Source organism: Trachypithecus francoisi, unplaced genomic scaffold (genome assembly GCF_009764315.1).
Source record: "Trachypithecus francoisi isolate TF-2019V2 unplaced genomic scaffold, Tfra_2.0 Lachesis_group9, whole genome shotgun sequence".
Classification (NCBI taxonomy): domain Eukaryota; kingdom Metazoa; phylum Chordata; class Mammalia; order Primates; family Cercopithecidae; genus Trachypithecus; species Trachypithecus francoisi.
The window spans coordinates 48270994-48286816 of NW_022681474.1; the positions used below are offsets into that span (position 1 = coordinate 48270994).

The 15823-nt window shown below is 43.0% G+C and overlaps 1 protein-coding gene and 1 long non-coding RNA gene across 2 annotated transcripts in view; one reads left to right on the plus strand and one right to left on the minus strand.

Annotated features, from left to right (window-relative positions):
• Positions 1-15036, minus strand: LOC117082728. Its single transcript, XR_004436747.1, has 3 exons — positions 14731-15036; positions 3449-3567; positions 1-707 (listed from the first exon to the last, which is right to left on the minus strand). It is a non-coding gene; the product is annotated as an uncharacterized LOC117082728 (long non-coding RNA).
• The window catches only part of GHITM (growth hormone inducible transmembrane protein), a 16908-nt gene continuing 15731 nt past the window's right edge, over positions 14647-15823 (plus strand). Inside the window, exon 1 of the mRNA XM_033209681.1 lies at positions 14647-14846. The gene's annotated coding sequence lies outside the window, so the exon portion shown is untranslated. The remainder of the gene's footprint in view (positions 14847-15823) is intronic.

Consider the following 15823-nt stretch of genomic DNA (forward strand, 5'->3'; position numbering starts at 1 on the left):
ATAGCCTAGTTCTTCTTGAAACACTGGACTTTTATCATTAATATATCAGATTAGAAACTGACACATTACATTCTCATTCGAACTAAACTTTGGCCAAAAGATTGAGGGTTTGAGGATGGGTCCCTGAGTTCAAATAAAACAGCAATATTTTATCATTTGTTGCTTTTTCCTATGTTTAGTCCTTTCATTATCCTTCCAGTGTTTTAGCATGAGACCTAGGGGGGTACCTGGGGTGATATCTGTGTTACCATCTTTATCCCCTTTTTTACTTGTCTTGCTTGGGGTATTTCCTATCTTGATGGTTTTGGGGTAAGGTTCAAGCTTCAATTTCCCTTACTGGAAATTTCTCACCTTTTGGGGTGAGGCTCAATTTCCCTACTGGAAATTTCTTCCTTTTCTACTACTGGAGGTTCGTGTGAGGTTCAATTCCCCCCAATGGGGATGTCTCGCATCTTTTTAACCTCTAAGCCACCCCAACCAAGGAGTACTTCACCCTGCTCCATGCCTCCACCCACCCCGCGGCTTTCTTACCTTGGCCCAGACCAAGGAAATACTTTACCAGCTCCCATGGCGTCTCCTTCCTTGGTCGGTGCACAGAGTCGTCGCCACAGTATGTGAGGATCCTTTAAGCTAGGTCACTAGCCAGTTTTTTTTTTTTTTTCATGTGAGGTTATTCCTCGCACTGGGTAGGTCTTGATTTCTCACCCCTAAGGACACCACAAGGGGGCGGGGCATGCCTCCTCACGAGAGAGAACCAGAGACCTTCCCCAGAGGGGAATGTAATCACGGGCAAGCCCCCAAATTGTTATATATAAAGTTTCAGTGAGGCAAAATAAATAGCACTCGAATATAAAATTTTCTTTCAATTATCAGCAAGGCAAGGTACTTCTATAGAAGGGTGTGCCTTTACAGAGGGAGCAATGGCAGGGGCACACTTGGACAAGCGAGGAGAAGTGGTTCTTATCCCTGATGCACGTGGCCCCTGCTGCTGTGCCATTCCCCTACTGGCTAGGGTTAGACCACACAGGCTAAACTAATTCCGACTGGCTAATTTAAAGAGAGTGAGAGGGTGAGTGGTTTGGCAGGAAATATGGTTATGACAGAGCAGGTAATCAGAATGAGTTGGGGTGGAGTAAGTAATTGGAATGAGTCAGGGTAGAGTAGGTAATTGGAATAAGTCAGGGTGGAGTAGGTAATTGGAATGAGTTAGGGTGGAGCAGGTGATTGAAAGGAGTCAGAGTGGAGCAGGTAATCGAAAAAGGTTGCTTTATGAGGAAGTTAAGTTTAAAAGTAGAAGACAAAGAACTGAACATACTGACACATTCTTTGAAAAGAAATTTAGAACTCATATCCCACATAAGTTACATTTACTGGTCTTTATAAAGGATACTATAAGGAATGCAGATGAAAAGCCAGATGAAGAGATACATAGTGTGAGGTGTGGTGGAGCAAAGCTCTCACATCCTCCCTGGGTGTGCATCCTCCCTCACCAGCACCTCTAGTGTTCAGCAACCTCCATGTGTTCGTGTTCCACAACAAGGAAGCCCATCGAGTCTTGCTCAAGAGTTTTCATAGAGCTTGATCTCCACCCTCCCCCACTCCCACCTGCATCTCTGCTCTTTCCAGAGACTGGTAGGTAGAGCTGAAAGCTCTAACTCTCTAGTCCTCTTATCACTTGGTCTTTCCAGTGACTGGCCCTATCCTAACTAATCTCATTAGCATAAACTGAGAAGTCATCACAGGGGCCCACTAAGAGTAACAAAAGATACTCCTATTATTCAGGAAATTCCAGGTGTTTTAGGAGCTCTATGACAGGAATGTGGGACAAAGACCAAATAGGTGTATTTCATATTATGCCACAGAGGCCAAAGACTGGCATGCCTACTTGTATTCTTGCTTGTTATATAATTCTAGGTTCTCAATTCTATTCCTTGAAAGTTTTGAAGGCATTGCTTCACTGACTTTTAGCATCCTATGCTGTGGATAAGAAATGTGACACCAGTCTGATTCTTCTTCCATTTTAGGTTGCTTGTCTTTTCTCTTGCCCATCAAACTACCAGAGAAAACTGGAAATCCCAAGCTACCACTTCCAAGCAAGACATAATTCCCATCAACATCCATTCCTTCTCATTCCCCCTCTACCCACACACCCTATCACACTGCTTTGCCTCCAGAACAGAAACAAGCAGCTTGGAGCACCTCTAATTCCTAGGGTTCCCAGGAGATGCACTTGCTTACCCTTTGGCCACTAAACCACTCATATCCATATCAGAGCCTCCTCAGAGTAGGTGTTTAATAAATATGTGTTGAGTAAATCTGCTAGACACCCCTGATCCTCATGGGGACATGACCCCCAATGGAGTTCTAAGACACCCAATGGATGCCTGAAACTGGATAGTACCAAACCCTGTATACAGTATGTTTTTACTTATACATACATATCTATGATAAACTTTTCATAAATTAGAGACAGTAAGAGATTAACAACAATAACTATTAATAAAATAGATCAATTATAACAATCTGCCAGCTTCACTCCTCTTGTGCTTTGGGGCCTTTATAAGGTAAAATAAGGGTTACTTGAACACAAACACTGAGATACTGTGACAGTCAATCTGATAACCTAGACAGTTACTAACTGACTAATGGACGGGAGGCATTTACAGCATGAATACACTGGAAGGTTCACGTCTCAGGCAAGACAGAGTAAGACAGCTTGAGATTTCATCATGCTACCCAAAATGTACCCAGTTTGAAACTTATGAATTGTTGCCAAATGCAGTGCCATGCACCTGTAGTCCCAGCTACCTGAGAGGCTGAGGTGGGAAGATGACTTGAGGCCAACAGTTTGAGGCTGTAGTGTGCTATGATCACACCTGTGAATACCCCTGCACTCCAGCCTGAGCAAGTAGCAACACCCCATCTCTTAAAAAGAAAAATAAAAGTATAAAATATTGATTTCTATAATTGTCCATGTAATATTTTTAGACTGTGGCTGACCTCAGGTAACTGTAACCTTAGAAAGTGAATCCACAGATAAACAGGAACTACTATAAATGAAACTACAGTACTTGGAGCTAAAAGACCCTCTGGGCTCTTACCTCTCTCCCTTGTTTATCCAGATACAACCAGAAACCCAAACTCCCCAGGTTCTCTATTACCATAGTTCTATGGCTACCCTAATCTGATTAATTTTCCACCTTTCCCAAGTCTTTCACCATGACCCCTGGGACTCAACTGTAAAATTCCTTCCTCCTTCTGCAACCCCAGTAACGTTTCAGTGCAGAGGTCAGTCATTGCTTCCTTAGTTATGTCATCTACTACTCATGCCATCCCTATTACCATCCCTCTCCTTATTGATGATTCTATAGTAATACCTGCTGTATTGCTGCTGTGACAAATTATGACACACTTATTGACTTAAAACAATATAAAGGTATTATCTTACAGTTCTGGAGTCTAAAATGGTTTCAGCCAGGCCATGTTTCTTCTGGAGGTACTATCTTCTGGAGAAGAAGAATCCATGCAGTTCCCACACTTGTGCATCTCTGATCATGTGGCTCAGAACTGCAATGTCCAGATGACAGTGCTTCATTACAAGCACACCCACCATTCCAGTGAATCTAAAGACGTCTCGTGCTAAAATATGAAATTTTTTAACTAAAAAGATTTTCATTTTTTTGAAATTATCAGTGTGCTTGATGCTTAAAACTGACATATGAGGTAATATAAAATGAGTGCTTTCCACCCATAAGCATTTATGTACTAAAAAGACAAGCAAGGCAAGATGTAAAACACAGAAGATAAAAATGGAAATAGTGTTGGGGCTACTATTTGACAAGAACATTTTCAAACATGGCAGGTGAACTTCAACAGGGACTGATACAAAGTAATTCACTCCAAAAATAAATATATAATCTATATTTACAGAGTAATGAGTTCAGAACCATCTGTTATAAACCAGTAAGGAAGACATTATAAACTGCTAAAATGAGACACTAATCCAATGTGATACAGAGGGTGGAAAAAGTGAGACATTAACAAAAGCAGATTACAAATAGAATATAAGAAGGTATCCCAGATCACATAGTATCTATAATGTATAAAGATCTGTTTTAATCACCTCAAGAAAGATAATTGAATTCATAAAAAGAAAAAACAGAGAGGGCGTAACTAAAAATCATGAAATGAGACTCTGGTTTAACTCTGAATACCAATAATAAAAGCAATAAGTATTAGTGATTCTCATGCATCTACTGTATTTAGAAATCTAATCCATGTAACTTCATATAATCATCATAGGAATCTCAGGAGACACATGTTACCATCTTCATCTTATAGAGGATGCATTAGTCTGCTCAGGCTACTGTAACAAAATACCACAGACTGGGTGATTTAGGCAATATACATTTATTTTTCTCACAGTTCAGGAAGCTAGAAGGCCAAGATCAAGGTGCCAGCCAGGTTGGTTCCTGGTGAAAGGTCTTTTCCTGTCTTATAGAAGGCCAACTTCTTCTCATTGTGTCTTCACATGGCAGAGACAGAGATCTCTGGTTTCTCAACAGAGAGCGATCTCTGGTTTCTCTTCATGTTCTGATAAGGACACCAGTTCTATTGGATCAACCCCCATCCTTATGATCTCCTTTAACCTTAATTCTATCCATGGAGACTCCATCTCCAAATTCAGTCACATTGGGGGTTAAGGTTTCAATATATGAGTCTTCAGGGGAACACAATTCAGTCCACAACAGATGAGAAACTTGAGATCTACTTCTTCACCCTACCCTGGGCCCTGGGAGGCTGACCCCTGGCAACTGTATTGTCCTAGCTCCTTCTGTGTTAGAATTGGGTTCTAACACCATTGGCTGTTATTGGGACGAAATTAGAGGGTGAGAGGTTGGGATACTTATCCCTCTGGTTCCCATCCTGCCATGCCATGGTTGAATGGTGGTTATGGCACCTGTTTGGTGATCCTTCTCCTATACCTCCAATCCTTGCCAGGATCCACTAGCTATTCCCACCCGTTGTTCCTCTAGGACCAACGTGGTAATGGCTTCCCACTGCTGCTAATTCCAAGGTGCTTTACTATCCCTTGTTGTTTCTGTTATCCCAGCATGCACATTTGTCAATAGTGACTTTGTTAGACATCCTTCAATTGTATCTTTTTGATGTACCATCTGTTTCCTACCAGATGCTAACAAAATAGGTGGTACCCAGGAGACAAACCCTCAAAACAGGATTCTAAAATTGCTCACACATTTGATTAGAGGACAGATCACCTCTTTTGCAGACATGTGGTGCCATCATAATCACCCAAATTGTTACTGGTAGTGATGAGGGAGGAAGTGTAGGTCCAGATAAATTAATTGGGAGATAATTGTGGCATCTAGTTGCCAAGGCAAAAAGGTGGCACCTGTTTGGTAAGGCAGCAGAAGTCATGAGTACATGGCCAAGGAATACCAAGTGACTTCAGGACCCAGGATCATAAACTGAGTGTTGCCTGATCCTCCAAATCAATAAGATTGAACATTCTCAACATTATTCCTTTGTTAATGGAGATAGTATTTACAGGAACAGGCTCAAGCAGGTTTTGAGGACACAAATAACTGCTTGGGGAAATGCCTGAGACTCTCATGGTACCTTTTGTTGTTGCTTTGCCACCTTTTTCTCAACCAAAATCTATTATTTCATGGACCTTTTTCTATGACCAGTTAACCTAAGAGCATAAGCATGGGCCTAACCTATAGTTGGTCTGCATGTTACTATATTACAGCCCTAACCCAGGGATAGCCTTGAAAGACAGTGATGAAAATAAGTCTTCCCAATGGGTAGAGCTTAGGAGAAAAGACCATTTGAAAGTTCAATTTGCACTAAAGGAGATAGGGACTAAAATACTGGTCTACACTGACTCTTGGACAGTGGCTAAAAGATTGGCCAACTGGTAAGAATTTGAAAAACAGAAGATTGACATTAGGTGACCTGGGAGAGAGGTATAAAATGGACTTATAAGAACTGCCTCAGAACTTACATATTTTAGTACCATGTATATGCCTACTAGAGGACTCTCTCAATAATCAGGTTGATGTGATGTCTTACTGTATCGGTGATTTTCAAGATGGACTCCAGATTTGAAGATTCACTAGAAGGCCTCACAAGACTCAGAAGCCATTATAGTCATGGGTATAGTTTATACAGCAAAAAAGATACAAAACAGAGCCCAGTGCTGTGGCTTACACCTGTAATCCCAGCACTTTGGAGGGTCAAGGCAGGTGGATCACAAGGTCAGTTCAAGACCATCCTGGCCAACATGGTGAAACCCCATTTCTACTAAAAATACAAAAATGAGCTGGGTGTGGTGGCACACACCTGCAGTCTCAGCTACTCAGGAGGCTGAGGCAGGAGAATCGCTTGAATCTAGGAGGCAGAAGTTGCAGGGAGCTGAGATTGTGCCATTGCACTCCAGCCTGGTGACAGAGTGAGTCTCCATCTCAACAACAACAATAAAAAAGATACAAAACAGGATCCATAAAGAAAAAAAATCCCTCCTTACATGGTTCACAGTTAGGGTTGGCTGCAAGAGAAACTTGATAAGATTTACGAGGCAGAAGGAAGGCTGAATAGATGATGCTCACCATTGATCATCATTGATCAAGGGCCATAAGGGAAAGACTCAGAGGTAATAGTGGTTTCCAAGTCATCCTTGCCTGTTCTTGCTCCACATCCAGCTTACCTTCCTGTAGACCTTGATAGCACCAAGCCTTGTCAGTGACTTTTCTCTGATGCATTTTGGATCTTTACTTCCTCAGATCCTGCTACAATTACACAAGGTTTTACTTCTCTCATGTATTCCTTATTCCATAATATTAATAGTCCAAATTATCTGATTAAATCAAAGCTGATACAGGGATTGTGTTTCCTGACTTTCTAGTTCTTGACTTGAGTCTTTATGGTATCCAACTGTACTTCCTACCCTTTGAGTTTGAGATATTTCCCAGTAATAAATACTTTCTAATCCATTTCAGATTCTGGGCTATAATTTGGTTTCAAATATGCTAGTTAGAGATGTCCTCAGATATGTTAAATAGAGATGTCCTAATGTAGTTAGAAATATGATACCGGGGCCAGGCACGGCGACTCATGCCTGAAATTCCAGCACTTTGGGAGGCCAAGGTGGGCGGATCACCTGGAGTTCAGAAGTTCGAGACCACCCTGATAAACATGGAGAAACCCCGTCTCTACTAAAAATACAAAAATTAGCTGGGCGTGGTGGCGCATGCCTGTTACCCTCCCTACTCGGAAGGCTGAGGCAGGAGAATTGCTTGAACCCAAGAGGCAGAGGTTGCAGTGAGCCTAGATCACGCCATTGCACTCTAGCCTGGGCAACAACAGTGAAACTCCATCTCGAAAGGGAAGGGGAGGGGAGGGGAGGGGAAGGGAGGGGAGATGATACTGAAGCTCAAAGGATATAGTTATGGAATATTTATCAAGAGGTTGTAGGGCCCAAAGGAAGATTCCTCCTTCACCCTCTGAAGTCTTCCGGAAAAATAAGATGACAAAAGGCAGATTAATAAAGAGAAAAGACATACAAGTCTATGAACACTCATGGGAAAATCACAGAGTGATAATCCCAACCCCACAATGGGGTACAAAAGATTATACATCATCTCCAGGTAACATAAAGAATGGGGGCTCAGAGTATGGCCAAAAATAGATGATGGTGATCAGTCAGGTTAGAGTGGCAGGACAGGTTATGGGAGAGAGAGGAGGAGGGTTGGCTAGCAACAGCGATCCTGTTATGCAGATGTAACTTCACAGGTACTAGCCTTCAGAGAGAAAGACAGTAAATGTTTCTCTCAGACCTTTAAGGTGCTAGACTCTCAGTCTTTCCTAGATCAGACAAGGGAAGACTTTCGGAGAATGAGGGACTTTATCAATACAGACTTTTTCTACAAATGCTAATCTCTCCCACAAAAGATAGCTTTTTAGCTATTATTTTATTTCCAGCCTTTCTGAATAGTCATCTTGAACAATGCCAAGAAAATATATTTTGGGATGAAATATTTTCATTTCCTTCAGGATCACAAAATCACCTCAAATAACAACTCACTGACAGAATCATAGAGGGTGACACCAAAATTTTTTCTGATGAGCCTGACATCAGAGTGAATCACAGAAGTCCTATATTCTAGGCCAATGCTCCTCAGCCTTTTATGATTGCTTCCCTAAGAATTCATTTCAGATATTTTTGCCTGATTCTCTCCCCTCTGACATCTTAATGTCGCAGCTATACTGGCACATGTGCTGTCTGCATATCCATGCATTATATATTAAAAGACAGATTTTTTTTTAATCCTTCAAGTACCAGTTTTTGTCTCCATCGCATGTTCTAGGCCCAGATCCACCATTTACCTTGCTATGTTTTTGATATAGTTTGTATATTTGTCCCCACCCAAATCTCATGTTGAACTATAATCCCCGTTATTGGAGGAGGGACCTGGAAAGAAGTGACTGGATCATGGGAGTGAATTTCTCATGAATGGTTTAGCACTATCCCCTTGGTGCTGTCCTTGAAATAGTGAGTTCTCAGGAGATCTGGTCATTTAAAAGTGTGTGGCCCCTCCCCACCAACTCTCTCTCTCTTGCTCCTCCCTTTGCCATGTGACGTAACTGCCCCTCTTTGCCTTCTGCCATGATTGGAAGCTTCCTAAGGCCTCCCCAGAAGCAGATGTCACTATGCTTCCTGTATAGGCTGCAGAACCCGTGAGCCAATTAAACCTCTTTTCTTACAAAATATTCAGCCTCAGGTATTTCTTTATAGCAGTGCAAGAACAGTCTAATACATTTTTCTTAACAAAAGCTACTATGATTTCTGAGTGTTGGTTTCCTCTTAGAAACCTGACCAGAAAGCATGACACTATTCTCAATTTTCTGCCAATGTCTGTCCCTCCACAGATACTACCCCACTAATGACTTTGTCCTTTAGCCCACTTACAGCATTTAGTTGCACATATGTGAGGGGTATATATTGGAAAATTGTCAGTTAGGTGAATGCAAAATTGAGCTACATTTTTCTTTAAACTGCCATCGATGTCACTTTCAAGGCCCCAGTCAGTTTACAGCAGACAGCCTATTTATTCCATTAGCAAGCTCAGAACAGTCTGACAATTTATCTGTCAGTTTCAAGATTTATCACCATCAGTCACATTGGAGTTCAAAGTCCTTTCTCCTATCCTGGGCCCCACCTGGATTAGAAACATTTACATTAAACAGGAGGGGAAAAGTGTAGGTTCTCTGTCCTTCCACTCTACCTCTTGGTCATTGCATTGTCATGTAGCTGTTGTTCAGCAGAATCTAGAGGGAGTAGTCCCCATGGCTTCATTGTCTTTCTGTGGCTGGCAGGATGTAACTTTTGAAGTTGGCACAGTTTGATCTCTCAGCCAAGCAGAGTCAAATGACTCTGCCTTGTCGTACACTAAATGGTCTGTTGGTGCCCATCTGGGCATCTCACCCATGCATACTTCTAGTGTTGCCTCACTACTGAGCAGCATCTCGAAGGGTGCAGACAAGCAGGTGCTTGCTCACAATCACATTCTTGTGTTTATCTAGGCCTTGGGAATTCCAAGGGAAAACAAGGCCAAGACCGGGAAGATCTTGTCCCTTTCCTACCTGCTGTGTTGTCTGCCACTTAGCAACCACATGAGAAGCAGGTGCCAGTTGATTCCTACATTCAGAAACATCTCCCACCTTCCAGGAAGAAGCACCTTCCCTTTGTTGGGAGACTCCATCAGGGAGGGCAGAGGTTAAAGCCCCAGCAAACTCCCTTTCCAACTCTGTTTCACTCACACCACATCTTCTGATGGGAAAGCGTAGTAGGGCAAGGTGACAGCATTTATTTTAACTGAAAGTAAATAAACTATTTTATCTTTTGTCCTTGGCTCTGAGTTTTCTCCACTATAACGCAGCACATCTCACTTAGCCAGCAAGTGGAGAATACGGAACTCATCAGCAGCCTGTAATAAAAACCGTGACATATATATGGTATTGGGATTTACGAATCATGTCTTTTCCTTTTTATTTAGTTATTTATTTTTAAAGACAGCATCACCCTATGTTGCCCAGGCTGGCCTTAAGCTCCTGGGTTACCTCTCCAGGAACTCGGACTACATGCATATGCCACCATTCTTGGCTTGTCCTTTTCTCTCTCCTATGCTCTAAGACCTTAGAAGCAGAGAACTTAACAATTTAACACTTCAAACTAAGTTTTATGTATCTACTTCCCCTCACTTGTATCTCTCCCTGTATCCTATTGTTAAATTAATGATATAATTATCCACCCAATTCAGAAAGATTACTCAGGGAGTCTCCCTCACTCTTATCAGCTACATTTGATCAATCACTCAATCCTGCAAACTCCACTTCAGCAATATATCTCTGTCATAATCCCCTCTGTGTCTTTCTACTGGCTTAATTCCAGCCTTTATCGCCTTTTGGTTGAACAACTACAATAAATTCCTCATTAGTGTCCTGGTCCATGGAACCTCTCCCTTCCTACACTGCCACAAGAGCATATATTTCCCAACGATGTGACGAGATTCCTCCCCTGCTTCAAAATATTTGACCCCTGTGGAAACAAAAATATAAGGCCTTTACTTGAGAAAGGAAAATATGAAATCAGACATTTTTATTCTAATATGGAGAAAATAAGCTTTAATAGGAATCTTGAAGAAATCTTGAGTCATTGACTTCAAGATTTTTATTCCGGTACTGTGTTATAAATCCTTTCTCTCTGCTGATAACAAAAGTTCTAGAACAAAAGACTACCACTGAAGGAGCCAAACAGAAAACCTATTTGCTAGCTAATGAAACTGGGCATAGATTTAAAAAAATTAAATTGGTCATGCTTAATCTGTTCAGTTTCATAAGTGAGATTTATCTAGTGTTTTCCTGCCATTTTCAGCGCAAAGAGATAAGAATTGTGTTGCTGTCAGACTCTTTTATTATCCACATAGAAGGCAAGTCTTTATATTTGTCAAGGTTTACATGATTAGGAATCATAAATCACAATTAACTACTGCTTAAGAGATAAAGGTTCATGAATTTTGCATGCTGTTAATCACCTTATCACCCTTTCATGGTTTTAACCTGCTCTTTCTTCACGGTATTATCACAACATTATATTTTTTCTGTGTTCTCTCTCTACCAGAAAGTAAAGCCACAGAGCAAGACTTTATTTTGTTAAAATGGTGGTTGCACACACGTGTTTGATTCATTTGTTGTTTCTTGGTTTTTGATTTTGATTTTTTGAGACTGAGTCTCCCTCTATCCCCAGGTTGGAGTGCTGTGGCGGAATCTGGGCTAACTGCAACCTCTGCCTCCCAGGTTCAAGTGATTCTCCTGCCTCAGCCTCCCAAGTAGCTGAGATTACAGGTGCCCATCATGCCCGGCAAACTTTGTATTTTTAGTAGAGATAGGGTTTGGCCAGGCTGGTCTTGAACTCCTAACCTCACATGATACACCCGCTGCGGCCTCCCAAAGTACTCGGATTACAGGCTTGGGCCACCATGCCTGGCTGATTCATTTGTATATATTTCTAGAACACAGCTTGGTACAAAGTTGAGCATTCAGTAAATATTTGTTGAAATAGAGAATGAATGAACTCTCATTCACAATAGCTTCAAAGAGAATAAAATACCTAGGAATCCAACTTACAAGGGATGTAAATGACCGCTTCAAGGAGAACTACAAACCACTGCTCAGTGAAATAAAAGAGGAAACAAACAAATGGAAGAACGTGCCATGCTCATGGATAGGAAGAATCAATATCGTGAAAATGGCCATACTGCCCAAGGTTATTTATAGATTCAAGGCCATCCGCATTAAGCTACTAATGACTTTCTTCATAGAATTGGAAAAAACTGCTCTAAAGTTCATATGGAACCAAAAAAGAGCCCGCATTGCCAAGACAATCCTAAGCCAAAGAACAAAGCTGGAGGCATCACACTACCTAACTTCAAACTATACTACAAGGCTACCATAACCAAAACAGCATGGTACTGGTACCAAAACACAGATATAGACCAATGGAACAGAACAGAGCCCTCAGAAATAATACCACACATCGCCGGGCACGGTGGCTCAAGCCTGTAATCCCAGCACTTTGGGAGGCCGAGATGGGCGGATCACGAGGTCAGGAGATCGAGACCATCCTGGCTAACACGGTGAAACCCCGTCTCTACTAAAAAATACAAAAAACGAGCCGGGCGAGGTGGCAGGCACCTGTAGGCCCAGCTACTCGGGAGGCTGAGGCAGGAGAATGGCGTAAACCCAGGGGGCGGAGCTTGCAGTGAGCTGAGATCCGGCCACTGCACTCCAGCCTGGGCGACAGAGAGACTTCGTTTCAAAAAAAAAAAAAAAAAAGAAATAATACCACACATCTACAACCATCTGATCTTTGACAAACCTGACAAAAACAAGAAATGGGGAAAGGATTCCCTATTTAATGAATTGTCCTGGGAAAACTGGCTAGCCATAAGTAGAAAGCTGAAACTGGACCCTTTCCTTACTCCTTATACGAAAATTAATTCAAGATGAATTAGAGACTTAAATGTTAGACTTAAAACCATAAAAACCTTAGAAGAAAACCTAGGTAATACCATTCAGGATATAGGCATGGGCAAGGACTTCATGTCTAAAGCACCAAAAGCAACGGCAACAAAAGCAAAAATTGACAGATGGGATCTAATTAAACTAAAGAGCTTCTGCATAGCAAAAGAAACTACCATCAGAGTGAACAGGCAACCTACAGAATGGGAGAAAATTTTTGCAATCCACTCATCTGACAAAGGGCTAATATCCAGAACCTACAAAGAACTCAAACAAATTTACAAGAAAAAAACAACCGGCCGGGCACGGTGGCTCAAGCCTGTAATCCCATCACTTTGGGAGGCCGAGGCGGGCGGATCACGAGGTCAGGAGATTGAGACCATCCTGGCTAACATGGTGAAACCCTGTCTCTACTAAAAAAATACAAAAAACTAGCCGGGTGAGGTGGCGGGCGCCTGTAGGCCCAGCTACTCGGGAGGCTGAGGCAGGAGAATGGCGTAAACCCGGGAGGCGGAGCTTGCAGTGAGCTGAGATCCGGCCACTGCACTCCAGCCTGGGTGACAGAGTGAGACTCCGTCTCAAAAAAAAAAAAAAAAAAAAAAATCCTATCAAAAAGTGGGCAAAGGATATGAACAGACACTTCTCAAAAGAAGATATGCATACAGCCAACAGACACATGAAAAAATGCTCATCACTCGTCATTAGAGAAATACAAATCAAAACCACAATGAGATACCATCTCACACCAGTTAGAATGGTAATCATTAAAAAGTCAGGAAACAGCAGGTGCTGGAGAGGATGTGGAGAAATAGGAACACTTTGACACTGTTGGTGGGACTGTAAACTAGTTCAACCATTGTGGAAAACAGTGTGGTGATTCCTCAAGGATCTAGAAGTCAAAATACCATTTGACCCAGCCATCCCATTACTGGGTATATACCCAAAGGATTATAAATCATGCTGCCATAAAGACACATGCACATGTATGTTTATTGCAGCACTATTCACAATAGCAAAGACTTGGAATCAACCCAAATGTCCATCAGTGACAGACTGGATTAAGAAAATGTGGCACATATACACCATGGAATACCATGCAGCCATAAAAAAGGATGAGTTTGTGCCTTTGCAAGGACATGGATGCAACTGGAAACCATCATCTCAGCAAACTATTGCAAGAACAGAAAACCAAACACCGCATGTTCTCACTCACAGGTGGGAATTGAACAACGAGATGACTTGGACACAGAAAGGGGAACATCACACACAGGGGCCTCTTGTGGGGACGGGGGAGGGGGGAGGCATAGCATTAGGAGATATACCTAATGTAAATGACTAGTTAATGAGTGCAGCACACCAACATGGCACATGTATACATATGTAACAAACCTGCACCTTGTGCATATGTACCCTAGAACTTAAAGTATAATTTAAAAAAATAAATAAAAATAAAATCAAGAAAAAAAATAGAGAGTGAAAAAGAAAGTAACTCCCTTGCTTATTCCACAACTAGCTCTTCACCTATCAAATTACACGCAATGGAAACATCTTAGTCCTCAGAGCAACCCTGGGTGCCAGGCACAGGCGGCTGTCATCAGGCCTATTACACAGGTTTAGGGTGAAACTTCAAAGTGTACACGGGAAAGTCAAAAAGCAATGAAAAAACCATCTAGAAAAAAATCTTTTCTGGATTTCACCATCTAACCTTTTGCGTGAGACCCCAGAAACCGCATGACTCCGCTCAGAAGCAGTCACATTTGGAACGATATTTATCTCACAATAAATTAAGGGACAAAAAGTTCTTCAAACAGAAAGGAATGGAATAAACGAAATAATTTTTAACTCTAACATTACTTTCTTTCAATTTTTACATAATTCTTATATCTGCGGCGCGTGAAAAGGCTAAAAGCAAAAGACACATCCGCTGCCCAGAACATAGATGGCCCAGACGACTCCCACGCCCACACGCAAAATGGACGCTGATTATGACGTTCCCTGCAACTATCCTCAACTGGCCCCGCCCCACCAATTTGGAACCCCGCCTCCGTAACCCGGAACCCCTCCTCCCCCACTGTGCCCGCGTTTCCGACAGAGGCCTGCCAGTGATTGGCTACTCGTACTATTTACCGCCTCTCGATGTTGCGTCATGCGGTGCGCTGGCGGAACTGTGCGCTTTCGGACTGTAAGGAGTGGGCTGGGGGCCCGGAAGGGAAACTACACGGCGAAGGTGACCGGGGACCGAGGTAATGCTCCGGCTGGCTGGCGGGCGCCCGGGATCCCCGGTGCTCCTGACAGCCGCCCTCACGGGACCGCTGGGTGCGGAGGGAAGGGCTGGTAGCAGCGGTGCTGCTGGGTGCGTCAGGGCCGGCCTGCGCGTTGGGGTCGCAGTCCTGTGGGTGACCCAGTGGAGAGGGCGGCGGCCACAAGGTCCTGCTCAGGCGCGCAAGGGCTATTGTAGCTGTGCTTCTGTCCCGGGGCAACAAGGTGCTGAGTCATGCTTGCGGCCAGGCCGTACAGCCGCTGCGCTGGTAGCGGCACCTGGGGCGCGGACAGAGGTGTTGTGAGTTGACGTGGAGGTTTGCTGTCAGGTTCTCATCGGAATCTAGTGGGCTGGGTGAACTTTCTCGAGGACCAGGCACCCAAACTCATCCAATGCTCACGGGGAGGCATAAGCCCTTGGATTAGGGTCGGTAGTATTTTCCCCATTTTGTAGCAAAGAAATCTGAGTCTTAGAGATCCACACCCCTCACAAGGTCACTTCTAACGTGTCAGAAGTGGGATTCCCGCTCTGGGCTGTTAGGCCACATGGAGGTCACTCTGAGCTGAACCTCTTTGGCCCCACCCAGTGGGCTGAGTACTGAGAAAGACACAGGACAGCCATAGGTTGAGATGATGTAATGGCACGAAAGTTCCAAAAGCGCTGAATGTTTTCCTAAAGGCCAGGTGCCGAGTATTAAGACCTTTCAGTTAAGTTGCAGAGCTCGGAGGACGCTCGGGTATCTTAAAGCGATAGTTCTTAGCTTTTGCAGTGTTCGTTAAAACACATATTCTTGGTCCTATTCCTAGAGCTAGAATCATTAGGAGCAAAGAAAGACGCAGGAGCCTACATTTTAAGATGCATCCGGGTCACTTTCAAGCAGGTAGTCCAGGGGTCAACGCTGTAGTCTGAATACTGGGAATCGTTATGTTACAGATGGGGAAATGGACCCAGAAGGATATC